At 53.3% G+C, this 8756-nt stretch overlaps 1 protein-coding gene across 6 annotated transcripts in view; it reads left to right on the forward strand.

Annotated features, from left to right (window-relative positions):
* Positions 1-8756, forward strand: part of Katnip (katanin interacting protein) — a 142725-nt gene that overhangs the window by 23096 nt on the left and 110873 nt on the right. The gene's annotated exons all lie outside the window — the stretch shown is intronic.

Consider the following 8756-nt stretch of genomic DNA (forward strand, 5'->3'; position numbering starts at 1 on the left):
AAAAAAAACCAAAAAAAAAAAAAAAAAGAAAAGAAGAAAGAAAGAAAAGAGACCATCCTAGTAGGGCCTAGAGAAGTGTCCTGTTATCAAATACATTAATATATGTGCAGCAAAATATGAATATTCATCCAGAGTGAGACGTATAAAGGTCATACATTTCATGTCCACTTGGATGGGATTTTGCTGCTAAATGATTGCATAATGCACTAGAGGGTCCTGGTTAATGAATGTCCAGGCTATTAATAGTCTTTTGCTACCCTAAGAATCAAGAGTGTCCTAAAGCACATCTTTGTGCACATGTGCAGAAATAGCCAAAGGTTAAATTTCTTAAAAGTAGAATTAATGGATCAAAGGCTGTGTGCGTCATTGAGATCAATGTGTCCACTTCATCTCCTAATAATGCACAAGAGGGGCAGAGCTCTCTGTTCGAGGCCACCTTGTTGAGTGCTGGCCAAGTTCAAGTGTGGCTGTCCTTGGCAGCAGTTCCCGCATTTAAGCCTTGGGTCAGTCTCTTGGGAAGGACTTGGGGGCATGTCCAGCGCCTCGATTTCTGAAAATCTCTTACAGCCTTAGCTCAGAGCCCCGTCCTGGCTGCCTGCAGGAGGCCGGGGGACTGGCCACTCTCCTGTAGGCTTTGACCCCGCTGGTGAGAAGACAGCAGGCCCTTCTCCCTTCCTCCCTGCAGTTCTCAGTGTCCTTGCAGCTTAGTCCTTGGGCCACCGGGAGCTGTCCCTCCACATTTACAAGAGCCCAATTGCCCTTTTTGAGGGGGGTGCAGCTCAGCAACAGAGCACGGGCTTAGCAGGCACAGGGCCTCGGGCTCCGTCCCCAGCACTGCCTGCCTCAAAACATGTGAGTGAAAGAGGAAGAAAGACAAGTAGGCATGCAGGCTGGTGAGGCAGCGTTACGGGAGCCTGCAGGACAGCTGACGTTCCAGATGGGCACTTCTCCTGGAATGAAACCTCTTAGTTCGTGTTTCTGGGCAGACAAGAGCGAAATCCGTTTTGGGTTCAACTGCCAGATGAATTCCCAGTTATCACGGCCAGTCCTTTTGACTCTTGAGGTCTTGGTCTCTGTAACTTAGAGAACTTGGAGTGGGTAGGGCCCCTGCAACATTGGCCACTTGTGATTTCTGCAGGGTTGGAAGCAGGACAGTGAAGTGTTGAGCCTGTGAGCCCTGGAACCAAACAGCCTGGGTTCCTCGGCCAGGCACGTGACTTAACCTCGCCGTGGCTCGACCTCCCTTCTCAAGGGTAGGGATGGCAGAACCTGTGGCACGGCACTGAGGTGAGGAGTCAGTGAGTTCACGTGGGCCAAGTGCTTAGAACGGGGCTGGCACATACTAGCAGCTCAGTAAATGTTGAGGATTGTGATTTAGGAGTGGCAGGGAAAGTAGCTTTGGTGATAAAGCTGATCCTTCAAAGACAAAAGGTGAGGGGTGAGTCTTGCCGGGAAAGAGCAGGACTCAGTTTGGGCCAGTGTCCCTCACTCATTTGGTACCATCATGTGCCGGGCGAGGTGACGCACCCCGTAATCCCAGCAGCTCAGGAGGGTGAGACTGGAGGATTGTGAGTTCAAAGCCAGCCTCAGCAACTTAGTAAGGCCACAGGCAACTCAGTGAGACCCTGTCTCTAAATAAAATATAAAAAGGGCTGGGGATGGGGCTCAGTGGTTAAACACCCCTGGGTTCAATCCCTGGTACCAAAAAGGGGGGGGCATGTAATCTGTCCCCCTTGGGAATGACCTTGTGACTGAATCAGCCACCTGCCCCAGGCTCTGGAAAGCAGGTAGGAGCTGCAGGAGACACGTACACAGACACAGCCCCCGTAACCCCAGTTTAACAGCAGCAGGGCCAAAATTTGAACCTCGAAAAGCAGAGAGGATCCATTTCTGATGCAATGCCAGGGAGGACAGTGACGTGTCTGGGGCCTCCTGGGCCAGCTTAGCTCCCAGCACCGACTGAACCAGAGGAAGAGCCCCTCCGAGAGCTGCAGCTGGACCAGGAGATGTGATGACGGCTTCCCTTCCCGGCCTGCGTTGGCGAAGCCACGGGCCCCTCAACAGAGCATCCGCAAAGTTTGCTCGGTCCTCAAATCACGGGCATGAAATTGCCTTTACAGTGTCCCTGTCACCTCCTCCCTACACTCGGAGAAGTCAGCCTGTGGGGTGTGGAATATGATTAGAAAAGAGTGGTATGATGTAAGAAAGGGAGGCGCCTGCGAGTGACCCCTGGATGGCGTGTCTCCAGGTCATAGGCAGCCCTGGGGACTGCCCCTCCGTCTCGGGCAGGGGCCTGGAGCACACCAGGCCATGTAGGCCCCCGTGCTGCCGCTGTCACTGAGCGTGAGGACACTCCTCTCTCCTCTGAGGGCCTCTGTTTCCTCTGGGTTCCCCAGGCCTGGCAAGAACCAGCAGTTCTGACTGTAACCTCATCGGGGCCCGGGGGCCAGGTCTCCAGACCCTGCTCAGATGGTAGAAGCCCTCCTGAAGCCAGCTTCTGAAAGAGGGAATCTGTTCCCAGGGTGGGTGGCAGCAGGCATGGCTGTATCCAGGTGTCCTGACTCAGCCCTCTGCGCCCTGCTGTCCTGCACGACGGGTCCGTTCTCAGCAGGCTTTCAGTGGCAAGACGGCTGCCAGCTGCCCAGGCTGACTGCGTGGAGATGAGATGGCATCGGGAGAGAGCCTGGGCCTGGAGCCAGGAAGCCTGGATGATCCTGGCGCAACACTTACCCACTGAGCCTCAGTTCCTTCACATGTAGAATGGGTGTCTGTCACCGGGGTGGGGGGGTTAGAAGAGGGCCTGGCACATTGTGGCACTAGCCAGGCTCAGTCTGGTACCATCCTGGGGACATTAAGATGGTCAGAGAGGGGCGTCTTCCCAAAGGAACATAAGGACCACAGAGAAAGGGTGGAAAAGGGGAAAGGGTGGCGGGCAAAGCCAGGCGCCACTGCCTGGCCACTTTGTGGAGGGAATGGCAGAGCCAAGATGGCATAGTCACTCCAAGTGGCTTTCAGCTGGGCACCGTGGTACACGCCTGCAGTCCCAGTGACTTGGGAGGCCAAGGTAGGAGGATTGTGAGTTCGAGGCCGGCCTCAGCAACTTAGGGAGGCCCTGAGCAACTTAGTGAGTCCCCATCTCAATAAATAAATAAGTCTGGAGACATAGCCCAGTGGTAAAGCACTCCTGGGTTACATCCTCAGTATTAAAAAAAGAAAAAAAAAACATGTAGAAACTTAAATTGTTTCAAAAAATGTTCTTTGGGTCACTTGTATTTCATTTCACACCTGGGAGATGGTTGTCACCAAAAAAAATAGAACAGCAGTGGTGGAGGGCCAGGGTCTGGGCTGGACTGTCTGGGTTTGCATGCTGGCAGTACCACTCAAGGATGGTGTGACTTCTGGAAAGTTCTGAAACCTTGGTGCCTCGGTGTCCTTATCTGCAAAATGGAACTGAAAATAGTACCTCCTGGTGGGCTGGCCAGGGAGTCCAAAGAGTGGCACATGTAAGATACCCGGAGCCACACCTGCCAGGGCCAGGGCTGGCTGCTCCTCCACTTGGCCCCGGGTCCTTCCCACTTTGTCCACTAGGGTGGTGGGCTCAGGGCAGAGGGCAGCAGAGGTGTGGTGACACCTGCAGCCCCACCCCAGTGGGCCAGACACTCGGAGTCCTTGGTTTCCAGACTAATGCCACCGACAGCAGTGAGATTAGAACATGCAGAAAGGCATAAAAATCCTCCCCCATTCTGGATCGTACCTGTTACTTGTTTATATGTTGCCTTCCCACTTTTTCCTGTACAATTACATATATTTCAGAATTAGACTTGTCCTTTAATTAGAGACAATGAGTACCTTCCATTATTCTTAACTTTTTATTTATTGAGGTATGACTTATGTATAAAAAAGTAGATGATCTTTTTAGTTATTTATTTTTCTATGGTGCTGAGGATCGAACCTAGTACCAGGCGAGCGCTCTACCGCTGAGCCACAACCCCACCTCCCCCAAAATAGACAACTTAGGAGTAGAATTGTATGAGCACTTATGCAGGAATACACCTGAGCTGACACTCCCCACATCAGCAATGTGGAGCATTCCTCGGGCCCTAGGAGACCTGCATGTCCCCTCCCAGGTAACACCTCTCCAGAAATAACCGTGATCTTGACTCTGACAGCATAAATTTGCCTGTGATAGAACTTCATACAAGTGGAATTACAGTGTGAGTACTTTTTATGTCTTTTTTCCCTGCTAAATGTGTCTGTGAGACTTACTCGTGTTTTCAGGTGTGTCAGCAGTCCGTTCTTTGCCATTGTGGTGACAGCTTCAGTTATTCTTAGAAAAATCAAGTTATAAAACAACTGGAGTTTATGGTCATTATTTTACAATTCTTGTTTGTACAATAAATTAAAATATGCCATCGATCTTCCCTCAGTGTCATTCCCCTCCCCAGAAGTAACTACTATTAACTGGATATTCATTTTTCTAGAGCTTTCTGTATTTGTGCGCCTCCCTTCATCATTTAGTTAGGAGTGCATTTGGCTTCAAGTAACAGAAAACACAACTAATAAGAGCCTGAAGTGGGGGTCAGCGATTTTTTTTCTATAAAGGGCAGATAATAAACGCTTCGGTCTTACTCTGTCACCATTACTCGATTCTGCCACTGAGTGCAAACAGCCCTAGTTAATATGTAAATGAGTGAGTGTGGCTGTGTGCCAATAAAACTTTATTTTAAAAAGTGTCTGGCCACATTCAGCCTGTGATTGCAATTTCTTGACCCTTCACCTAAATAATAGGAATTTATTTGGTTTATGTGGCAAGAAATCTGTAAATAACCTTGTGAGGGAATCTTAATCTGTGCCTCTGTTGGGGAAGCCGTCGCTCTAAAGCCTTGCCAATAGCGTGAATGGCCTTTTACGTTTCGCCAGTCCTCCCTGTCCCCACTCCTGTGTTTGGGTGAGTGTCTCTGCCTGATCGTCCACGTCACTGATCTCCTATCTGTCTTTGTCAGTGTTTCCTCCAGCATCTTTTGATGTTTTTTTCATTTTGATGATTAACATCTTTTATTTGTAATTTCTCATTGATTCTCTCCCTTAACAGACTGCAAGGCCCTGTCAAATCCTCCGACACTGTCGGGCACATTTAAAATCTCTCTGCTTCGTTGTTTTCTCTGTTCTTTGGTTGTTCTTTCTTGTGTGTGTGAGTGTGTGTGTGTGTGCGTGTGTGTGTGTGTGTGCGTGTGTGTGTGTTTGTGTGAGAGTGAGTGTGTGTGAGTGTGTGTGTTTGTGTGTGAGAGTGTGTGTGCGTGTGTGTGTGTGAGAGTGAGTGTGTGTGTGCGCGTGTGTGTGTTTGTTTGTGAGAGTGTGTGTGTGTGCGTGTGTGTTTGTGTGAGAGTGTGTGTGTGTGTTTGTGTGTGTGAGAGTGTGTGTGTGTGTGTGTTTGTGTGTGTGAGAGTGAGTGTGTGTGTGAGAGAGAGTGTGTGTGTGTGTGAGTGTGTGTGTGTGTGTGCAGTGCTGGGTCTTGAACCCAGGGCCTGTGCGTTCCAGACAGTCACCCTCCCCCTGAGCCACACTCCAGTCCTTGGTTGTCATTTGTTCTACTTATCACACGGCCCCCGCTTCCCTAGTGCGGGCTTTCCTGGAGCCTTGGTGCTCTGTGGACATACACCTAGGGGTACCGAGGTGGCCTGTTTTCTGCTCGGTGGGTACCCTTTCCTCCCTCCCTCCCTCCCTCCCTTCCTCACATTTTGATGTGGCTTTACCAACATGGAATGACTCTCATTCTAACTGGGTCCCATTCTTGTGGATGGACCCAGGTGGGACTCCCTGGGGGGTACCGTGTCTTCTTAGTTTGCCACAGCGATTGTGGCAGAGGGGAGGACTTGTCGCGAGAGCGTGGTGGTGGTGGTGGCCTGTCTTCTGAACACAGGGCCTCCCTTGTCCTTCCATCCGTGTCCTTTCTGTCCCAGTGGCCACCATCATGGCTCTCAGAGGCTGGTGGATCAGGGGGCCACCTCTGGCCTCCCTTGCAGGTGGGGACTCTCCCGCCCTCTGCCCAGGCCTGCCCCTCCCTGGGCTCATGAGCTTGGTTGGGAGCCGCCCAGGCCACCCTCTGCCTGGACAGCGCCTCCTCTGCTTTGCCCGTGTCTCTTTGTCTTGTTCCGGTTCTGTCTGCCATCCGTCCACTCCTTGGGGACTTCTCCACATTTTTAATCTGCCATTGCCCCTCCTCGTCCTCGCAGGTGTCCTTTCTGAGGACATGCGTGGGTGGGAGAGGACAATGTGCCGATTGCTCTTGGTCTGCCCAGCTCCATCCCTTCTCAGGGTGACTTCTTGGTAGGGTTTCACCTTCCTGGTCACCTGCATCTGGACAAGTTCGTTTTCCTCTAAAATGAGACAGAATCGGGACCAGACAGAACGTTCCAGCTACGCCCTGGTCCCCTGTGGAATGGGGTGCACTGCCCATTGAGAGCTGGGCTCCACCTCGGAGCCTGGCACCCTCCCTGTGCTGTGGGGATGAGGACAAGGGTGCCACCTCACTGGGTCAATGGGAGGGTCAGCTGACAGGGGGTGGGGCCTGGCACCCAGCAGGTGCCAATGGTTGTCAGTACCCTTCCTCTCTCCAGGTCCCAGCGTGCCACCGTGTGTGCCCTGGGTGGGAGCTTGAGGCCACCACACCAGCTGTCACCATGCCAAGCACCTGAGCCCAATGCTCTGTCTCTGTCCCGGAACTTTCCCCAGGCCACGCTTCCCTCCCAGGCTTCTGCCGCCTGGGACCTTGACCTTGTCCATGTGGATTTTATCCGCCTCGTAAAGGTCCACCGTGGAGCCCACAGAAATTGATCTGAACTCAGAATCTGTCACCGAGGTTTTTCCAAGTGTCCCTCATCTGAATGTCATCCACAGACTTAATAAACAGCCATTGATAAAATTATGGCCTGGGATAGGACGAGGACAGAGCCCACGCGTGCCCCCCTTCCCAGGAAGAGTAATCTAGACGACTGGGTAGGATGATTAATTGGCCGAGGTCCTGGATTAGCATGTCCTTGTGGCTTGATCACAACAACCACATTAGTGACCACAGTGGGTGTCGCTGACCAAGGGACAGACACCGAGGAACCATTTTTCATGTGTTACTTTTATTTCTTAGAGCAGCTCTGCAGGGTATTCGTATTACTTAGGACTCGGTTAAAAAAATAAACTCGACCTAGCTGCAGCGGCAGAAGGACAGGTGACTTCATCATGAAGCTCTGAGAGGGAGCGGCCACTTCCAAGAAGCCAAGGGCAGGGACGCATCGGGTGACGGGAGCAGCCGGAGCCCTCCTGGTCCCAGGTCCCAGGAGGCGCCTCTCAGTTCTTCCCGTGGCCCTCTGCTCCGGTGTCATTCTTCCTCCTTGGTACAAACGAGCTCTCCAGAGACTCTCTCCCCTGAGCTGTGTCTCCAGCCCTTTTTATTTTACTCTATTATTTATTTTTGACACTGGGTCTCATTAACTCGCTGAGGCTGGCTTTAAGCTTGGGATCCTCCTGCCTCAGCCTCCTGAGTCACTGGCATTACAAGCTTGTGTCACCGCCCCAGCCCAGCTTTCTCTTTTTCTCAGTTCACCTGGCAGAGAAGAGTCCCCACCAGTGACTCCTCAATTCACTTCCCCCTTCCAAGAGAGTCGCCAGACCCTGCCCAAATCTCTGAATCCAAACTCCCTGGGTCTGGTCCAGCCAGCCATGGCCGGTGGCAGGGTCTGTCTTGACCTGACTCCCAGGACTCAGTGCTGTGACCCGCTGGCTCACAGGACAGGGTGACACAGAGGATAGCTGCACATTGACAAGTGGAAGTGAGGCCCCAGGCACGCAGCCTGGGTGGGAGGAGCCGGGCTTGATGGCCCTGGGTCTCTGCGGCAGCTCGGTGAGCGTTCTGCCCAGGCTGGCTCCGCTGTGTGTCACTGAGGACTGGCCACTGACTCAGGCGAGGGACCCACCGTGTGTCGTCACCACAGTTCAGCCCCTGGCCAGGGTGCAGAGGTCCTTGGTACTTCTTTCTGGACGACTCAGTTGACGCCGTGTCTCAGAACCCACGTTTCACGGAGGGACGTGACCCTGAAAGGCACAAGAGCAGACTCTGGAGTCCTGTAGAGTTGGGGTCAACTTCTGGCTCCGTCGCGTCCCCTTGGACGACTCCCTGTGCAGCGGGAGTAGCATTCGGGTCACTGGGGCTGGCGGGGCCGGGGACTTCATGGCACAGGCATGCGAGCACGTGCGTTCATGAACTTGGGGGTGTTTTCAAGTACCTGTGGTGCCCTGGGCTGGCCCAGGCCTGGAGACCCTCCGTGGGCCCCTCAGAGCCTCACGGTCCTGAACTCCATGTCCTCGGGGTTGGAGGCCGACTGTCAGCAAATAAGAAAGGCATGAAGCACGTCAGCGACAACAGTGAGGCAGGTGGGGGCCGGGCAGGGCCTGGGGGCCTGGGGGCCTGGGGAAGGCCCGGCTGATGGGTGCGCGGAGAGGGGGAGGGGCAGTGGGGCCTAGGGGCAGGAACTGGGCTGGGTTGTGAGAGACTAGGACGGTCACGGTCAGGTCACACTGGGCCTGCAGCCATTTGTAAGTGTGAGGGCTTTTGCTGGGGTGAGGGGGAGCCACCCTGAAAGTCAAACCTGCAGCTTCTCACAGGCTGTGCTCCTGGGGTGGAGAGCAGGCTGCAGGGGCACCAGGCCCCTGGGGAGCCCTAAAGGGGTGCTGAGAAGGGGCAGGTCAGCCTATTGGGTGTGGGG

The sequence above is a fragment of the Marmota marmota genome, unplaced genomic scaffold (assembly GCF_001458135.2).
Source record: "Marmota marmota marmota unplaced genomic scaffold, marMar, whole genome shotgun sequence".
NCBI lineage: Eukaryota > Metazoa > Chordata > Mammalia > Rodentia > Sciuridae > Marmota > Marmota marmota.